The following is a 21,446-nucleotide window of genomic DNA, read 5'->3' as shown; positions in this document are numbered from 1 at the left end:
TTTTGAGTGTGCTGCTGGCTCACAGGTACTGTAGTCATCAAAGAAAAATATCTATTTGTCCCTCAGTCCGTTACACTATCTATGAAGGAAACAACCTATGAAATCAATTTTATATCTAACAAATGTGGCACCCAACTGTTGTCTGTGCAAAGATATCATGTCTACCTGAGCAGAGAAGGAAGTCGCTCTCCCTCTGTGTGTGTGTGTGTGTGTGTGTGTGTGTGTGTGTGTGTGTGTGTGTGCGTGTTGTACTCAGAGCACAACTGTGATGTGTCTACAGAGCCGGGCCGGCTGCTAATGCTAATGTCCGTGCATGTGAGCGACCGGCTGTAGCTCATGGCTGTTGCTCCGACCGCTTTCATAGGACGCTTACAGCTGATAAAATCGTGGTTGAAGGGTAGCGCCCCAAACCCAGTTCCCACTCAGGGAAACAATATCAGTTCGGTCGGTACTTTTGCCCTCGTTAGCGCTGTTAGCGTCATTAGCGCCGTTAGCATCATTAGCGATGTTAGCATAATTAGCGCTGTTAGCATCATTAGCGATGTTAGCATAATTAGTGATGTTAGCATAATTAGCGATGTTAGCATAATTAGCGATGTTAGCATAATTAGAGCTGTTAGCATCATTAGGGCTGTTAGCATCATTAGTGATGTCAGGATAATTAGCGGTGTGAGCATAAATAACGATGTTAGCATCATTAGCTGTGTGCCGCTGGCTCGCCGTAGGCCTGGAGCCGCTGAGAGACAATGGAAACGCTCCCACCTTTGGGGGAGACAAAAGGTGCTAAAAATGTACTTTGTAGGCTATCAGGTATTATCTTTTGACTCCTCCATTGCATTTATTTGACAGATTTATTTACTATTCTTTTCAGATTAAGATTTGACATGAAACAGTATCTATAGCAAAGACAGAACAATGTATGTATCCCTATTAGCCTGGGACCCCTTAAAAAGAGCCACTGTCTGATTGGGGCCCCTGAAGGCCCCAGCATGAGCTTCAGAAACCTTCTCCACACAAACTTTTCTGATGTAATGAGAGCTGAGAGATGGTGGTGGACTTCAGGAGGAAGGCGACAGCTCCTACACCTCTGAGTGTCCTGGGAGTGGACGTGGACATGGTGGAGGAGTACAAGTACCTGGGCGTCTCCATCGACAGCCGACTGAACTGGAAGGCCAACATCAACGCTGTGTACAAGAAGGGGATGAGTCGACTCTTTTTCCTGAGAAAGCTTCGATCCTTCAACGTGTGCAGCAAGATGCTGGAGTTATTCTACCAGTCGGTTGTCGCCAGTGTGCTGCACTTTGCCATTGTCTGCTGGGGAGCAGCATCGGGCCGTGACACCAGCCGTCTTAACAAACTGGTTAGGAAGGCTGGCTCCATCATCGGCTGCCAGCTGGAGCACCTGGAACAGGTGGTGGAGAGGAGGACGTTGAAGAAACTTGTGTCCATATTGGACAACCCGGACCACCCTCTCCACCACCTCCTACAGGGACAGAGGAGTACTTTCTCCAGACGTCTCCTCACGCTCCGCTGCCACAAGGACAGATACAGGAGAACATTCCTGCCGACGGCTATGAGGCTCTACAACAGATCACCTCTTGCCAGATCACCCTAACCCTTCTTATATTTTGTGTTTTTTATTTTATTTTTATTTTTATTTTTTATTCTTGTGTTGCTGCTACTGGCTCGACAAATTTCCCCTTGGGGATTAATAAAGTATATTTCTATTCTTCTATTCTATTCTGTAACTTTCCAAAACCAACAATCTGGCATTCACTTCACACCGCCGCGAGTGGCCGGCTGTGCTCGGGAGAGAAAGTAACCAGCAGTTGAACTTCTCTCTCCAGCTTTCCTTTCTCCACCTTTACACGTCTATTTATGTCTCTTTCCGTGTACAACTTAGTGCAACACTGAATCACAGGTGGACTCAGGCTTTCTGGGGTAGAAACATAATTTTAAAAAGGTCTGCAGAGGTGAAGCAACTGCACACTGAAAGTTTTTTTACAAACTTAATGGAGTTTCATCACATATTCTCTCACCGAGGACACTTGACCTCTAAGCTGGGAACCAATGGACTCAACTACCTCAATTTAAATATAATATTTAAAAATTCTACCTCAACCAGCTTCAATAGTCAAATGCTACTTATGCATTGGAGTATGATATCAGTGTTTCATCACACTCACAGGGGCCATTTCTCTGCAGAACAAGATACTTTTACTTTTGATACTTTACAGTCAGTACATTTAGCTGATACTACTATAGTACTAGTAGGATTTGGAATGCCCTCTTGTTATTGAATTGGTACTCTCACCTGAAGGATCTGAATCATCCATCAGTGTTCGTTTTTTGTGTGATCAAATCTTTTCATTTTCTAGTTATGCGTATGAAAAATAAAAGATGTGCACACCACACATACATAAAGATACAGAGGCACATAATCATATAAAATCAAATAAAAATATAAATAAGGGTAAACATGCCAATACCTACGTCATCCATCACTGTTGAGGGTGTGTGCATTTCTCCTAACTTCTTTGAATTAGTTACTGTTTGGCATTATGTTTGACCCCATCTTTTTGTTGACATGTGTTGAGAATGATCTCATGGCTGACAATATTCCGAAAAACACGATTGACAAAAGTCATTTTTTCTCCTCTTGATGCCAGATCTATTCACTTGTGTTAGATCCTTCTATATGGTAATTTCTTTTGTTCATTAAAGCTGTCTGCACTCTCACTGTTCAGACTAAATTGGGTTAATACATTCTGACTTTGTGAGGGCATTATTTCTTACTCTGTGGCCACGGCTCCCCACTGGTATCTGCGCATGATGGTGGAGTTGGAAACTCCATTATGGGCGGGCCCCTGATGAAAACCCATTAATGGCCCCGCGATTGGGATTGAGGTCGGGGAAAAGACCTGGCGGTGCAACCGCACACAAAGCCATAAAGCCTGATGTAGCTGCCTCTCATCGAGCATCTGCAGCTGAGGAAGAATAACTGTCTCGGTGTCTGCCGACCTGTTGAATTAAAGGGGGCATTAACTCCTGCTTCCTCTGCATTATTGATGGTCAGCTCCATTCCTGAGGCCATTAATGCCTCCTATTTTTCCTCTGGCAATTTTCCGGTAGACGTCCCACTGTCTTCAGACACACTTGCACGAGTGCGGGTTCAGGCAGAGGGCTTGCGCTGCTCCCTGCAGGGTGCTGTTATTTTAGGCCGACCCCAACACAATCGATGTGTGTGTTGTTCCCTGTGTGCGAAGTGAAAGGTTTTTTTCTTTTCCAGGGTGACAAGCATGGGATGATGAGTGTTAGGAGAGGCGCCGCCCACCGTAACAAGAGCAGGGCCGGCTGTTTGGCATTCGGGCGCCTGAAGCAGCCGACCCGGCATTCGTTTGAGAAATACAGGGAGGGGGGAGGGGGGGTTATTGGGGTATACATGAAGAGTTTTTTAAGATACTCAAACCTCATGAATAGACTGGGCATTAAGAAAGATGATGGGTTGAGACGATTAAAGACAAAATAGAACACATCTTTAAATAAATGCATGACTGAACAAATGGTGTATGCGTCATAATCCAACCTGATAGATGAGCAAAGATTCATATACCGTAGACATTTACCTTCAAACGGGAAATAAAAACACGGTTGAGTGCTGCAACATAAACACGACTTTAAATTATTTCATCTGAATGAAATATAGTGCACGATAAATCAATTTGAAAGAATAGAGACAAACTTATAAAAAAAGAATGTTTTGTGGAAATACAACATTTCATTTGTCTTCTATACTACTGCTATATAAAAAAAGAAAAACCAGGGACAGAGACAAAATGTGCAATTGCATCCAGCAACAACTACGTACCCAAAAGTGTGAGATGACGAATCGCATGACACCTCAAACTCAGCGGATGTGTGTTCCTCATGCCTCGACAAGACGAAACCAGAGACTTTTTTTCTCCATTTGGTTAGATTTTGATGCCATGCGCTCACTAACTGGGATTACCTCATGACTCACCTCAGCCGCCACGTACATTTGTTGTTGAGCTCTCTCACAGAAGCTAATACTTCGGGCTTTATCTGCTCTCACACAGCTTGAGATGCCTTACCTCACGGCTGACCTCATCCTGTCATATGATTTAATGAGCGGAGCTGTGTCACAAACCACAGTGTCAGGGGTTTGACAGGGTAGGTCTATACAATGCACTAAAGATTAATGAGGTCATCTCCTCTCGCTCTGTGTGTGTGTGTGTGTGTGTGTGAAGTAGAGGGAGGAAGAAAGATAGTTTATGACTCATTGGGATTCATACAATAAATGACGTAAATAGGATAAAAATAATAGCTTAGGAAGCGACTGTAGTCCACATATCTGCTGTGATTTGTAGCTCAGCCTGGTCAATGACAATAGCCTGACATTTCCTTTTTATATTCAGTCCCCGGGGATTTGTGTATACTCTGCCCTTTGATTCTGCTCACGTGTGCGTGTGTTTGCAGAGGTGTCTATGAGGTAGATGGCTTTGGCTTCATGATGATAACACTCTCTGTGGGTGTCCGAAATCAATCAAATCCAAACCCAAATGCTTGCCTCGCATCTCCACAGGCCATCTCAAAGGTTGGTATTGATTATTCCACCCGTTCCTGGCTTTTGGACGGCCAGACGAAAGAGACCGCTCGAGACGTGGAGAGATGATAATGCAGTTACTGGGGGGGGGAAGCCTTTGCACACCAGCAGTAATGTTTTCGGAGAGCGGAAGTTGAATGTCAGAGAAAAACAGATGTGTTATGATAAACATGGCGAGTAGTCAGGAGCCTAATGCATGTCAGAACACGCATGTCCGTCTGAGTAATGGACTGTAGACAAATTAGGGGAGGACAGGTGGTCAATAAAGGGAGAGATTACTGTCATTTTCATTTCTGCTGATGGGAGGGTATGGTCTAAATATTTTAATGGAGAGGGTCTCACACTATACCCCACATTTTTCCTAACCCCATATTTATTTATTTTTGTATGCACCATCGAGGTATGTTTTGCCTCATGCTGATTGATGATCATGGAATGGTGTGACAATATTGCTGTGCTCAATTCCCTCAGCACAGAGCTGTCACTTCTTTGCAGCTCACTCATTTTGTGACTGTAAGAGCACTTATTTAGCAGTTCTTCATAAAACAAATAAACAGCGGCTGTATTTTCACTATTTTATATATGTCATGAATATATTATTTTAATATATTTAAATTGTTATGACTATTGCTGGTTAGGTGCCAAAATACACCCACATACATTTTATACAGTCCCTTAATACGTTTTATTATGCATACCCACTGACCTCCAAAAAAAGCTTTAGGCACTTTATCCAAAATCATATCACATCATAAACTGGCATCTTTGGTTAGTTTTGCAATACATTTCCTCAAAACAAGAGCAGGAAATTGATAAATAATCACATTAAACGTTTTAATTAACCTAGAAAGCCACACACAATGCTGGGAATTACAGGGACGCCATTAATCACATTTAGCTGTGGATAGTGTGCCGCTGTCTTCGATGGGGCACGATCATCCGGTTATTATCGTGGAAAAGCTGGGTGAGATAAACGTCTGTACTCCCTCCTGTCGCCACTACCGCAGACCGCCGCTGGGTGTCGCTAAAACACCGGCGCAGCTCCAAGCAGCAGCAGCAGCCGCCGACACACTCACGCGGACATGAATCCCGCTGCTCGCTCTTGTCCCTCGGATACTTCAAATCCTTTTCTCTGACTGCGCGGAGACGTTGCCAAACGTGGACGGAGGATTGTAAAAAATAAAAAATAAATTAAAAAGAGGAAGAAAAGAAAAATGCTTGAACCCAGAAACTATGAGTGACAGTCCGGCGTGCCGTCCAGCTGCTGTGGCGCTCCGGCGGAGGGGAAGTTGTGAGTGAAAACCGGAGGAACAGCAACTTTTACAGACTTTGAAGTCCGCCGCCTGCAAGTAGCCAGCAGCCCCAATTTAGACTCCTTTCACCCGAGGGAGTGTGTGCACCTGGAGAGCTTTGACATTAAACCGTATTTTTATTTTTTATTTTTTTTAAATGTTATGTGTTGTCGACGAGGGCGTCTTGAAGCGACACGGAAATGGCTTTTCTGTGAAGAAGAGGTCTCTGTTTTTTGTGGTTGACAATGGAGAATAAATAAAAAAGGGACGTTCCAGGGGATTAATTGACTGCAGCACAACGACAGGTAGGCTGACCAACCCCGAACATGTTCCCGTCAAAGATGTTGACGACAGTAAAGAAATTATACTTTTTTAATAAACAATTTCATACTGCGAATCTTAAAAAAGAAAAAAAGCCGTAATAGCGCACGTGTGACCAATCAGCCAAACCTGCGAATAAGCGGATCGCTTCCACTATTGATCGCTTTCACCAGGATGAATATTTATTAACTTGCGAGACACCGGCTCTCCACTGGAGACGAGAGACTTTCAGGGGACGTGCAGGTGTAGCTGTAGGCTGAGATACATATATATGAGATATGTGATATATGTGTGTGTGTGTGTGTGTGTGTGTGTGTGGCAGAATGAAACCATCATCGGCTGCTTAAATTAGACAAACATTACGTTTTCTCATAGAGGGATCTGGCTGCTCATTTGGGCTGAATATGTATTTGTCATTTCCCCCCCAAATATATAAATGTGTGTGTGTGTGTGGGTCCATCAGCATGCTCCCAAGTTATTATCTGATCCTGGTTTCAGAGAATAACAATCTAAAAGCTCCATCTTGGCTGGATTGACTGTGAACAAGATGAATGATGAACAAATGAAAGCATCACTCTTCCTCTTTGGTTCATTCTCTTATCTATCCATCTATTTCATGTGAAAACACTGCATACTATTTCCATATCTAATGGCAGTCCATTGTCTGTACCTTGGTAGAGGAGGTAACCCCCCCCCCCCCCCCGAAAGAAAACCCCGAAACATGGCTCCCCACAGTAACGCTCCACAGTGATTTGGGACCTGGAGTTGACTTCACAGAGTGGGCGGTTGGAGCTCCATCTGTGTGATTTCCCTCAACTCCAACAAAAATATTAATGCAAAAAAAGAAGAAGAAGAAAAAAATCAGCTCCGACTATAAGCAGCTTGTTTGTGACTTAAGAAAAGTCCAATGCTGTTACCTTGTTGGATTGTGTTGAGAGGAGACGGGTGGAGCCCCTAAAAGCAGCTCTAATGTCTGCCGTCCGCTGCTCTGCTCACAGACTGTAGACATTTATGATTATGCTGAGACGCCACTGCATATTTCTCTTTCCACAACCCCTCCCCTTCCACTTCCTCTCTTACTTTATATCTCGGTCCACCTCCTTGTTCACCCCCTTCTTTCATCTGCCCTTCATCCCCTTGACAAGCCCTGTTGTTATTTTTCCTTTTTTTCTCTCTTTCTTTCTCTCCCCCTCAATTAGTGCTATCATCGCATTTCATCCCGCCGAACAGGAGGACGGTAATAACCTTCCACTCATAATGCAGGGTGATACAATCTCGCTGTGATTAATTGAAGTCCCCTCCGAGAGTCAAAGGGGTTGTAGATCTTCCCTTTCACACTCGCTGACAGGCAACCCATTATATTGTTTTATAGATCGCCGTCAGTAGCCCTTGAAGATGCCTGCGGCCCACTGTTGTTCTGGAGGGGTTTTTATTGTGCAGTGTTATTGGTTGGTATTGCTGACAGGCAGAGCAAAGGCCACCTTGGGAGTACCGGAGATGGGAATCGCTGTGACAGCTCCACTGTATTTGATGGTAACCCTGGAAACTTGGACAGGATGTGTGCTCTCTGCAGTGATTGTTGTAAAATCCCCCAAAAAATAAAAAGAATAACGTCACGACGCTAAAGGCTCAGAATAAACTTGCTCCCGCACCTGTACGCATCCCGTCGCCGCGTCCCGATCTTCGGCAGGCAGAATGCGGAGGTTAGAGCAGATTAGTTTGCGATTTCCGTCGCTCCCTTCTTCTTAAAAAGCCACCGTCCCGCTGACATTGCAACAAACGGCGGCTCGGGGAGAGCACTTGATATGCACGAGCCGCCAGGTGATTTCCAGGGGAAGAGAACACCACGGATAAGAGGCTTGTGTCTAGTTTTAAGGAGCCACCCCAGGCAGTATTTGTGTTCTCCGCCAGCTTCCTGCTCACTCTGTCAGATCAATAGGGCATCATACGGGAGTCTGACTCGCGTTTGCAGGCATCAGACAAAAAACAATACCGTTTTTCTTTATGTTGCACTCTGTTTACTTATGTATTATCAGCTCTGAGGTAGCTAATGAGATTGCCTGTCGAGACTGCAGCCCTTCGAGATGTCTCCATGTAAGAATGCCTGCACAGAAAACTATGTATATATATATATATATATATATGTGTGGGATGCATATACATGTGACATCCCAGCGTCGTGTCACTGCAGCGCCACGCATTAACCATAAAGTCCCGGGCGTTGCATCATTTCAGGAGCTCTGTATTCACCGCCACCCTCGCAGATTTGGCTTAGTGGAACAATAAAAAGTCAACCATCTATCGACATGATTACACTCGATCCCAGCACCCCGAGATGCGCGGGACTAATGTGTTCAGAAAGCACAGTTTGTTCCACCTCTCAAAGCGCCGGCTCCGAGCCGCTGTTGGCGAATCCATCGGGTGTTTTTTAAAAGGGGGAATTCGAAAGCCTTCGCCACGGAGAACGGAATGCAGCGTTGTTTCCGCTCGAGTGCAGCTCCGTGATGTACGGAGGAGGAGGAGGAGGAGAGCAGAGCGCGTCCCATGTTTTATAGATGCCATTTAAAGGAGCATGCCCAAGATGGGGCTGGCTGCAATGAACTGTAACCGCCGACAAAACAGCAAGACAATAAACAAACAAATTGGTTTCCTGGAAGCCAGCAGTGTCCCAAACTCGCCCGGGCGGATCCGCGTCCATGCGGCGCGCTTCTTGTCTTTCCCTCTTTTTTTTCTTCCTCCTCAGACATTAGGCTGTGATGCAAAACTCCACATATTGTTTATTCATTCTGATTTGCTGTGGATGTTTGCTTGTAGATGAGTATGAGTGTGTGTGTGTGTGTACATCCAAAGTGCACCAGTGTTTGTGAAAGTGTCTTCCCAAATGTTTATGTGAATGATTTGTTTGGGCACTTCATGCATGTGTGTGCAGGCTTCTGCATCTCCTACTGCTCCATTATTTTCATTTCATTTCATTTATTTATTTATTTGTACAGGGACCGTACACATTAATCAACCCATGGGTAAATGTGTTCACGTTAGCTAAGGCTACATTTCAGCTTTGGTCCCTGTGGCCAGATGTCACAGCCTTCACTAAAGGAGTAAGAGGTTAACACGGTAACTTAATAGAAAAGCAGTAAACATACAGGTTACGATAAAATACTGGCCTCTTCATAAAATCATTAAAACATAAAATAAAAATAAAATAAAAAAAACAATAATTATTTACACAATCACTGAGGAGGGAGTCACAGTTCATGCTCACACATCTGACTGGTAAAAAGCCAGTTCTTCATTAGGGGTGTGTGTGTGTGTGTGTGTGGTGATGTCATTGTGTTCCATCAGTTCCTTCTGCTGCCTTGCTCAGTGTGCGTGACCGGCGGTCCGACAGTGACCCTATAGGGCTCGATCATGTAGAGTTCACGTGAACATCTCGTGCCGACAGCATCGGGTAAACTGCTCACGTCGTGCAGCGTTCCAGGCGATATAGTTTGAAGTTGGAAGATCTTTACCGGGCCTTCCGGATTAAAAGTCCCGATCATTTTTCTTCAAGACACTTTGGATGGTCGTGAGATGTCCTCGGCTGAACCGTATAAGGATGTTCTGAAACTGGGCACTTCGCAAATGATGGAAAACAGGCTTCCGGATGCACGTGAATTAAGTTATCAACATTTAATGGCAGGAAGTGTAAAACAAACATTCAAGGCCTCACGATCGTGGTCTTCATCGGGCTCCTCCGCCCCCGAGGTCCCAGTGGAAGAAGAGCGCCATCTCTAATCCACAGAGTCTTAGACTCAAAATCAGCCAATCCTCACTCTCAGGTGAGTCCAGCCTTTAACACTTCGTGATTGGTTCAAAGTCCCGCTAGAACAATGAGGGGTCGAATGTCATGAACCCCGGGTCAAAACGTCACTTCCGGTCAAGTATTTTCACAATAAAAGTCCCGTCTATTATTGTAAGTCACTTCACGGATTTCAACCGGCTTCGTCAATCTATAATACTAACATACAGTCACTCTCATGCAACATACATTCATTCTTGCCATTTACATTTGCATAGAGTAAACATTACCCCTATGCTTCATAATACATTAAAAACAATATCAATATCCTCCCGAATATTTTCTATTTTAATATCTTTCTATATGTATTAATTTAAAGCATAGGACCTCTGCACATGTTATCAAAATAAACTATTACAACCTAACAACCGTCACGACAAAGGTTGAGCAACTGCGTGAGAGAACAGCTCGTCAATAGAGATGAACGTTTTACTACACATTAATAAGCGTATTAATGTATACATCAAAGTGTATATCGTACTGTCGCGTGATGTCACGGTGTCCCGGGGTACACCGTGACATCACGCGACTCAACGTGGGAAATTAAACCAATGGCAGAAAAACCAGGGGGTGATAAGTTACTCTATAACCACAACTCCCAATATGCATTTCAGTCATAAACATCCAATCACAGACGTTTACATTACTATTAATAATATTGTGTGGAAGTTGAAGATTCTTGTGATGAGAAAAACATGACAAATACTAGAACGGGCACTCGGTAGAGCGCATACTTTCGCATATCACAAGATTGGGCAAGGAATTATGAACATGTTGGCATTAGTTGCATGCCAATTGGATAAAAATTGACCGCGCTATGGTAAAAAGAAGATGTTGACCTTTTCATGACCTTGACCTTTGACCCGATGAATCCCAAAATCTAATCAAATGGTCCCCGGATAATAACCAATCATCACACCAAATGTCATGCGATTCAAGAAGATGTTGACCTTTTCATGACATTGACCTTGACCTTTGACCCGATCAATCCCAAAATCTAATCAAATGGTCCCCGGATTATAACCAATCATCCCACCAAATTGCATGCGATTCGGTTTAATACTTTTTGTGTCATGCGAGTAACACGCATACAAATAAATAAATAAATACATGGCGATCAAAACATAACCTTCCGCATTTTCAATGCGAAGGTAATAAGGATATATAACAAATATGTCTCTTCATATATCCTATCATATTGGTCATGTATTGACCCCCCACCCGCACCCCCGCCGTTGTGATCCCGACCCCCAACTTTGGCACCGCCGATGTAAGCAAACAAACCGTCGGCGTGCGTTCAGGTTCAGATCCCAACACGATACTTTGGAAAAGCATTCTTCTTTCTCTTGAATCGTATCCGTCTGGATTCTCGGCTTACTTCTTCTTGTGAAGGGATGACTCATGCGAGCAGACTCCCTCCTCCTAAGCCCCCCAGTGTTTCGTTCATCCCGAGTCACGTGACTCGTCCGGGGAATTTCTCCAGCCGGACACCGAGGACAATGAGGTCTGAGTGCAGAAGAGCTTCAGCAGAGCTCAGGAAGCCACTCTTCCATGGAGGTGGTTTTCAGGCGTTTTTTTCCGACCGACCCCCTTTTTGCTCTCTGTCTCTCTCTCCCTCCGTCAAACTATTTGCGCTTCCTTTTTTCTCGCGGCGGTCTGTATTCGGCAGCTTTCTCTCTGGGTGATTCCCATCGACTCGTTCTGCAGCACAGCAGCGAGGAACTCAATTCTCCAAGCCTTTAACCATTGGCCCAGTGAAAAGGTCTGGGAATTGCAGATTTGTGAGAAGCCCACTTCTCAACCCAGGTTCCCTGTTGGAGTACGGGAGCTCTTATTTCCTGTTGCCAGATTCTTTCTCCCTCTTTACAGGTACTAAGCGATCTTTTGCAAATGGTTTTCCCCCCGTCTCCTACTCCTTCTCCGGTGTTGTTGTCGAGCTCCACCCCGTGCCTGTAATCATTAGACTGCAATTTGAGTCGAAAATTGCAATTACAGGGGTTTAAAAATGAGCCCGTTATTCTCCACGCTTGTTCTTTCTTTGTCGAGAGAGCCGGAGAACGCCAATCTCTTTGTGATTATAATTAAAGGAATTAGACTCAAAGAAATTGGCAATTAATGTCAAAGTTCTGAGCATGTGCCTCATGTTTAGGCTGTTTTTGTCTTTTTAAACTTGGAAGTTTGCTGTTGTGACACGCCGATATGATTCTGTAGCAGCTCTCACGCCGTTACCCGTGGGTTTCCCCCAAAAGCACCAAGGATCAGCCATGACCAAAGAGGTTCCGTTTGTCAACATGTTTAATTTGTATCACACACACACACCGAGCAGACCGCAACACTGCGCCTCTGCTCACTCTCACCTGAGAGCTTTTATGAGGGCGGCCTCGGCTGCTGACTGATTGCCAATCACCAGCAGCCGAGGCCAAATTGGAGACAGCTGCCACAGATTCTGATGGGCCCTTCCTGTCCCTCTTAGCGCACAAACAATAGAAGGTGGGTTGGATGTTGTGGCCGGCGAGGACGAGCAACAGAAATCCGGGTCCTTGTTTTATCTCTCCTCCGTGATGGAATTAGCTCAAGGCTAGCTGCAGTTCAACGCTCCTCTTTCATCCGCTCACACACGCCTCCTCTTTCAGTCAGTGATGTGCACACGCCACTATACAAGCAGCACAGTTCACTGTTAATTATTCTTTTGCAGTGTGATTTGTCAAGTCACATCCCAATGTGACGAGCTGACGTGGCCTAGCATTGTGAGCGTGTGCGTCAAGTGTGTGTGTGTGTGTGTGTGCGCTCTTGTAAAATTTGTGTAAATATAGTTTTGCCTCGATGAAAACTGGGAAAATCTTTCAGCGTGGGCAGGGTTGTCTAATATTTGGTCTTTGCGCTTTTATAATCAGCTCTACGCCCGGTGAATTCTCTAAAACAATATTCAAATGGCACACAAATGATCTTATTTGACTTTTTCCTCCAAATTGCACTAAATAATAGTGAAAAAGATGAAAAATCACATGAATGTAAAATGGGTTGCGAAAGGACTCCCCTTTGTATAATGTCAGTATTTCCCTTGAAATCACAAGTCATCTACATTGAGAACATGGGACCAAATAAAATGTTGTGTCACACTCTGATTATTACAACCATTACATTCAACATATACATTCACACAGCCATATGTAGTTTTCCCAACTTCCGGTGATAATGGAAAGCCGTCTGCTTCGTCCCGTCTGACATCCAGAGCCAACGACATCAGATATTATACACAGGATATCGGTCCGGTTGACCGCCAGGTCAAACCCTGGCATTGGGTTATTACAGTTTTTCTCAATTGATTACACACAAAAACTGGAATTTATAACACAATAACCACAACCTGTAACTCATGTGCCAACTCCCTAAACCAATTCTGCTAAACTATAAGCACAATTATCTGCTTTAGACACAGATTTCAATTGTTAGCCACACTTTCTTCAAAACACTAAACACCATCCTCTCTACTTTGCACACTTCATCAATGCCACAACCTCCTTGTGTTCAGACAGAACACACTGCTGTTCAATTGGCAACACTTCCATTTCCACGGCTGTTGTGCAATTTGGAATCAAGGCTTTAGCAATATAAGGGCCACAGGTGACCTCCTGATTTGAAGAAGAATGGATGAAAACATGGAAGGTAGAGGAGACCAGAGAGGCAGAGGAGTATTTAGTTTGTCCTTTTTTATTTACACTTTTCTTCCTTTTTTTGTTGACTGTAGTGGTCTATTTTCTATTGTTTGTTCTGTGAAACAATTAGAACAAAGAAAGAAACTTTTTTGTTGTATATTTGTGTGTTTTAATTTTTGAGTTAAAACATTTTACATTTACAATATTTTACAACAGGAGAAAGCGTACAGTACCACTGGACATGAAAAGGCATAATGCTCCTGATAAGGCCTTCATACTGGTGTTTTCCCATTTCATCGTGTTTTCCATTGAGCACATCAGTGTTCAATCGATGCTCAGAATGTCGACTCATATAATGGGCTGTGTTTGTCATTTGGAAACAAAATACCCTTTTGAGGTGACATAACACTGTTTTGAAAGCAAAGTTGCATTTTGCAGGAGATATAAAGGGTTTTGCATTTTGTGTGAGTGGTTTTGGGATTTGTGTTTAGAGTTTTGAGAAAACGAGGCATGCTTTCAAAAAATGTGTTTAAGCAATCGAGAAAAACTGTAATGTCAGCGGACATTATAATCACCATCGCCTCAGCCCTGAGTGTGTGACTGAAGGATTCCCGCTCCGCTTCACAGCCAACTGTTGGCGTCTCTGTTCACGGGTAACATCGACGTCTTTGGGCCGAGCCGACGGGCGTTCACCAACAGCCGACCGGCGGTGTCAGTATTTCGAGAGCAGCTGCGTTCCTACGGCCGCCTGCGAGGGTGTCGCGCAGACGCCTCGCGATGCGTGTTGCACTGGAGCAGTTTGGGGCTGTGATGCGAGCGTCTACGAGGAAGAAGTGTCACAATTTAGCGAACAGACGCACACAAAAAAAGCAGAGAAAAAATAACCTCCGGGTGGTGTGACGGGACGTTTCATCTCGAGCCCCGTGTGAGTGTGTGTGAGTCTGTGTGTGTGAGCGTGTGAGTCTGTGTGTGTGAGTCTGTATGAGTCTGTGTGTGTGTGAGTCTGTATATGTGTGTGAGTGTGTTTGTGTGTGAGTGTGTTTGTGTGTGTGAGTCTGTGTGTGTGTGTGAGTGTATGAGTCTGTGTGTGTGTGAGTCTGTGTGTGTGAGTCTGTATGAGTCTGTGTGTGAGTGTGTGTGAGTCTGTGTGAGTGTATGAGTCTGTGTGTGTGTGAGTGTGTGTGAGTCTGTATGAGTCTGTGTGTGAGTCTGTGTGTGAGTCTGTATGAGTCTGTGTGTGTGTGTGAGTCTGTGTGTGTGTGTCTGTGTGAGTCTGTGAGTGTGTGTGAGTCTGTATGAGTCTGTGTGTGTGTGAGTCAGTGTGTGTGTGTGTGTGTGTGTCTGTATGAGTCTGTGTGTGTGTGTGAGTGTGTGTGTGTCTGTGTGAGTCTGTGAGTGTGTGTGAGTCTGTATGAGTCTGTGTGTGTGTGAGTCAGTGTGTGTGTGTGTGTGTGTGTGTGTCTGTATGAGTCTGTGTGTGAGTCTGTGTGAGTCTGTGTGTGTGAGTCTGTATGAGTCTGTGTGTGTGTGAGTCTGTGTGTGTGAGTCTATGAGTCTGTGTGAGTCTGTATGAGTCTGTGTGTGTGTGTGTGAGTGTGTGTGTCTGTATGAGTCTGTGTGTGTGTGTGAGTCTGTGTGTGTGTGTGAGTGTGTGTGTGAGTCTGTGTGAGTCTGTATGAGTCTGTGTGTGTGTGAGTCTGTATGAGTCTGTGTGTGTGTGTGAGTGTGTGTGAGTCTGTATGAGTGTGTGTAAGTGTGTGTGAGTCTGTGTGTGTGTGAGTGTGTGTGACCGCGTCTTCAGCTGAGAGGCGCTGGGAGATTCTCTCATCCATGCCGGTCCTTCCTCTCGTGGCCACCGCTGCATCCGTACTGGACAGCGAGCCCCCCCCCTCCCCCCCCAGCTGTTACTGCAGCACATTTTTTGATGCTTCGATTGATGTTCTTCTTTTGTTGTTTTCAGACCGGCATCAATTTTCAGATATAAAGCAGAATAATATGACTGAGGATGGAAAACAATTGTGTTCTCTCTCTGTGCCTGTTCTCTTTTCGTCTCGCTTGCACTCCTTCTTCACACACACACACACACACACACACACACACTCCCTCTCCACTGCGTGCGGGGTGACTAATTTCTCTTGGGCTTTGGACTTTCGGCCTGACACAGGGTGAGACTTAAGGAGAAAATGAAAGAGAGAGAGGAGGAGCGGCGGCTGGCAGCTCGCAGGAAGCCGTCCACATCCAAGGAGCCGTGATGCCGACCGCCTCTTATCTCGTTTATTTGTGGGTCGCCGGCCTGTTCCAGGAACCGGTGCGAGATCAGGACGGGCCGGCATGGATCCGACGATACGACGCGTATCATGATACAGGGCTGGAGATTAAATATATTGTGATAATGTTAGCCAGGTGATATATTATTTATATATATATATATATGTGTGTATATATTTAAATATATATATGTGTGTCTATATATGTGTGTGTATATATGTATATATATATATGTGTGTGTGTATATATATGTCTATATATTAGGGCTGTCAGCGTTAACGCACTAAAATATTTAAACGCAATTAATGCATTTTTTTAAATTTTTTTTAAAAAACCGCGGCAGTACGGTTTGACACTGTTTCCGTTTTTGAAACAATTATTTCTCCGCGAAAATAAGGAGCAGAAATCAGTTTAACTCGTGGATGAATCAGTCAGGTTTCCTCCTGCTCCTCCTTCCTCCCGTCTCCCCCTCTGATACACAGAGGAACGGAGGGGCGACGTGTCGGGTGACGCGGCGCGGAAAGAACTCGTCACACGAAACCTTCAACGTGATTTGTCAATCCGTTTGTCTGTCAACATTTCGGGGAAAAAACAACCAATGAACACTCAGTAAATCACAAAGGACCTCCCACCTCACAGGTTAGGCTCATTAGCAGCCTGTCAGTCAGAGAACCAGAGAACACGGCGCGAGGACAATGAGCCTTATTTCAGAGCTGAGATTGTTCTGGAATGTTTGATGTATAACACGTGGGGGTGTGTCACATGCAAAAGGCTTTAAACGGTGAATTTAATTTATTTTGTAAAATGTATAAAATGCCCCCAGCCTCCAGAGGGTTAACGTGACATATGTGAATGTCAGTCAGTTACCAAGGCCACTGGTTCTGCTGTGTTCAGTGTTAAAGATGACAGGACCAATGGGGTCTCAATATACTTCTTTTTTTTTTACTAATCTGATGTTTCACTGAAGAAACAATTTATCATCCACGATATTAAATACCTCGCTGGCACTGTATATGTAGGAGCCTCTTTGAAAACACAGCTCTGTGTGAAGTTTTGTCTTTAAAAAGAAGGAAAACACTTTTAAGCGCGATTAATCGCGATTAATTAATCGCAATTTCAAAATGTGCGATTAATTAGTTGATTTTTTTTAATCGATTGACAGCCCTACTATATATACATATATGTGTATATATAATATATATATGTGTATATATATAAATATGTGTGTAAATATATATATAAATATATGTATGTATATATACTGTATGTATGTGTATATATATATGTACATATATATATATCTGTGTATATATATCTATATTTATATTTATATATATGTATATATATATATATATATTGGGATTTCTTCCAAATCTAATTTAAAGAACAAAACAAATCTAGGTAAAAGAGTAAGCACCAGTTTGTTTGCCACACATGTAAACAATAGAGAATGTAAAGTGTTTATATCAATATGAAGACACGGTATCTCGACACTTAAGCGTATCGATATTTCCCCAAGCCGAGAGCAGCCAGCATGCGTGTTGCTTTTTCTTCTGGGAGCGCGTCAGTTCATTCTGTACTCCCCAGCTTCAGGTGCTCGAGACGAATCACAAGCAATGTGCGTGGTGCTCCCATCTGGGGGGAGGAATTGAAATCTTAAGTGTGCTGTTTTTGTGTCCAATGTGGGCCGTCTTCGCCGGAGTCCGTGGAGCGGAGCGGCTGCCAATCAGCGAGGCTTTGTTTACTCACTGTGTCCTGCTGACAACCGGCTGCCACGCACATCAGCCGCTGCAGCGTCACGCACTTTGCCGCTTGCACAATTTAATTCGCTCCCATCTCACCGAGAGAACCCGGGGTGTTTTGTACCCAACAATCATTTCGGGAACTGATTGTCATCACCGGACAAATGTTTATTAAAAAAAAAACCTTTGGGGGAAAAATAAAGTGTCTCTCAATGAAAGTGAAGTGACTCAAAGAAAGGGAAGTAGTCTGAAAAGAGGAAAAGGACCGATGGCTGGTGATTTTGGTCCGAGGTGGTGCTTTTTCCCTCCTGATTGAGTGACTGAGATTGGTGAACATCTTGGCAGCTGGTCAGCGGGAACACGTACTGGCTGTCTGCGGGTAAACATGCCCCGCAGACAGTCATCAGACCTCCCCAATAGTGACGTGAGTCTGGAACCGCTTTCTAACCCCGGACGTCCATTGTGTTGCCTTCAGGTTACGCCGCCGTTTCAGAAACGCTGAATCCATTAGCCACGCCGAGTTCTCGATAATGCCAGAACTTTTCCACTGCTGCATCGGGTATTGAAGAAGAGTCCCAGTCAATGCACTGATCTGATATCACATTATCATATAATTTAACGGCTCATCGACGCTAAACAACAACAACAACAACAACAACACATGGTACCCACCTGCCCAGGTGGTAGACCTACATTGGCAAACCAGTATTACACACCTGTGTATTTTCCCCTGACAATGCTTCCTTGTGAACAATGTTCCATGTTGACATCTGCAGGAGCAGAGCGATGTAAGCTGTTAGCAGGCAACTTTTAATTATGAATCTTATCTCGTTCATTTTGGGCTAAGACAACACCCTGCGTGGCTGGATGAGGAAGAAGCGTCTGCTTCGGATCCAGCATTGACTTTGAGTGGTCAGGGTCAGGATAGCCCATTGGTCAGGGCGTAGGACGTGTACACATTGAAATCCAGCAGCTTGAATGCTGCACAGGGCGAGTCTTGCCCAGAAAAGAAGTGAGATTCATAACAACTCGGGCAGCACAGCCCGGCTATAAAACTGAGCTAACGTACGGAGGTTGCACTATGATGCGTTTGAGCTCTACTCAGTGAAAATGAGTATTGAGCTATTAACGCGATCATGATGTGTTCAAATGGAATCTTGTGAACATCTAGTTTTGGGGAAATCGATACATCTGTTAGCAACTATATATGTATATATATATGTATATGTATATATTAGGGCTGTCAATCGATTAAAAAAAATTAACTAATTAATCGCACATTTTGAAATTCATTAATTGCGATTAATCGCAATTAAAAGTTAAAAGTTAAAAGTTCATTTTTTTTAAAGACCAAACTTCACACAGAGCTGTTTTCAAAGAGGCTCCTACCTATAAAGTGCCAGCGAGGTATTTAATATTGTGGATGATAAATTGTTTCTTCAGTGAAACATCAGATTAGTAAAAAAAAAGAAGTATATTGAGACCCCATTGGTCCTGTCATCTTTAACATTGAACAGCAGAACCAGTGGCCTTGGTAACTGACTGACATTCAAATATGTCACGTTCACCCTCTGGAGGCTGGGGGCATTTTCTACATTTTACAAAAAAAATTAAATTCACCGTTTAAAGGCGTTTGCATATGACACATACCCCCACGTGTTATACATCAAACATTCCAGAACAATCTCAGCTCTATTCAATGAGGCTCATTGTCCTCGTGCCGTGTTCTCTGCTCTCTGACTGACAGGCTGCTCTAGAGCCTCACCCGTGAGGTGGGAGGTCCTTTGTGATTTACTGAGTGTTCAAATGTTGACAGACAAACGGATTGACCAATCACGGTGAAGGTTTCGTGTGACGAGTTCTTTCCGCGCCGCGTCCCCCGACACGTCGCCCCTCCGTTCCTCTGTGTATCGGAGGGGGAGACGGGAGGAAGGAGGAGCAGGAGGAAACCCGACTGATTCATCCACGAGTTTAAACTGATTTCTGCTCCTTATTTTCGCGGAGAAATAATTGTTTTAAAAACGGAAACAGTGTTAAACCGTACTGCCGCGGTTTGACACTCGGTTTGAGTGTAAAAACTTCAACGAACACCGGAAGTAAACAAAGTTGCGTTAATTGCGTTAAAATATTTTAGTGCGTTAACGCGGCCAAATTAATCGCATAGATTAACGCGTTAACGCTGACAGCCCTAATATATATACATATATATATACATATAATATGTATATATATGTGTATATATATATGTATATATATAAAAAAAAATTTAACGCGCTGGTCTCCAATAGTTACTCGGTATCGCAAGTTCAGGTCTCGGAATCTGGTTCAGGAAAGGCAAAAAATGGTATGAGAACATCTCTACACTGAACCCTTCTCTGCTTGATGATTCGAGACAAACTGGATGCCCCTCCCTCCCTCCCTCCCTCCCTCTTGCACATCTCTTAACACCTCTTCCCTAGGTCCTAATTCATTTAAACATTTAAAACAGACGCCTCAATTATTCATGTCCCCCAGTTGTCTGTGGCCCCGGCCTCCCGTGTGTCTGGATGGACACATTCCCAGGCTGCTCATTAATTGATGCCTCCGTTGACGCCAGAGGTCTAATGCACTCTCACGCTCCTGCATGTCGTCTCCTCCCTCTCTCGCTCGGACGGCGTGATGTTTTTGTTTTTTTTGCCGAAAGTGTGATGCCATGAAGCCATTCTTAAAAGGTTCATCGGGTGTCTTCACCCCACTGGCCCGCTAAGAGGAAAAAACATGTTAGACACGAGGTTAGATCTGAAGGAAAACCCAGTTCACGGTCCGGCCGCAGGATTCAAGGCCGCTGTAAGTGGACAACATACACGTCTCTTTTTTACTTCTGTTCCTTCTACCTCTTAACTTCTGCCCTTGTTTTGTCTTTCCGTGGAGCCGAGCCTCGTGTTCTCCATCATCCAGCTCGCTGTGTGGGTGGCGGTTACCTCCTCTGCACCAGAAGGGAAATGGAAGGTTCAAAGGGGTCTTTAGAGTGAAGATTCACCACGGGGAACGAGTACAAAACGAGATGAAGAGTTAAGTCATTAGGAGCTGCTTTCTGTCTTCTCTGCCCATTAAAGAGAGTCGACTGCAGTTAGCTTTTATGCAAAACAGGAGGTTATGATCTCCTTCGTCATCTCATCATTTTGGGGGAATTTCAGTCGGAGGAAATGCACGCCATTGGAAACGAGCGGAGAGGATGAAAAGGCGTGGAGCTTGTTCCACCGGCTGAGCGTCGCCGTCTAAGGGGGTACAACCAACGCGGAGAATATAAAGGGCCATGTCAGTGCGGGTTATGGTAAAGAGGAGCATAATTGCACTGTTAAAAGGGGAAAAATAAAGGTTTAATCTAACCTGTTCATCACTGCCTGAATGCACCACCCAGTACGCACGCTAAGTGACACAAATGAAACACTCGCATTGTGTGACCAACAAGCGCATGCTGGGTCTGGCTAACGTGGTAAATGTGAGCGAACAATGGATCCTCCAGCAGCGATTGTTCAATAACGTTGGACCTTTAACCTCCTGGGATGTGTGTGCGAGGCCTGTATTCAATTCTTTGAAATAGTTGTGACTGCTTGAGTCTTTTTTTGAGTTTGGCTGAGCAGCAGGACGGAGAGTTAAGTGGACTCATTATGATGTTATATTTTACAATGAATGAGCAGAGAAGTTGTCCCTGGAGTGCTTTGT

General features: G+C 44.3%; 1 protein-coding gene across 3 annotated transcripts in view; it reads left to right on the top strand.

Annotated features, from left to right (window-relative positions):
* The window catches only part of tafa3a (TAFA chemokine like family member 3a), a 124,651-nt gene that overhangs the window by 8,527 nt on the left and 94,678 nt on the right, over nucleotides 1–21,446 (top strand). Inside the window, exon 1 of one of the 3 annotated variants that reach the window (XM_056437789.1) lies at nucleotides 5,784–6,221. The exons of the other annotated variants lie outside the window; for them this stretch is intronic. The gene's annotated coding sequence lies outside the window, so the exon portion shown is untranslated. Of the gene's footprint in view, nucleotides 1–5,783; nucleotides 6,222–21,446 lie in introns of those variants that run through there. 3 annotated transcript variants of the gene reach the window in all.

This window comes from Pseudoliparis swirei, chromosome 18 (genome assembly GCF_029220125.1).
Source record: "Pseudoliparis swirei isolate HS2019 ecotype Mariana Trench chromosome 18, NWPU_hadal_v1, whole genome shotgun sequence".
NCBI lineage: Eukaryota > Metazoa > Chordata > Actinopteri > Perciformes > Liparidae > Pseudoliparis > Pseudoliparis swirei.
The sequence above is the reverse complement of the archived record's forward strand: the minus strand, read 5'-3'. Positions and strand labels throughout refer to the sequence as shown.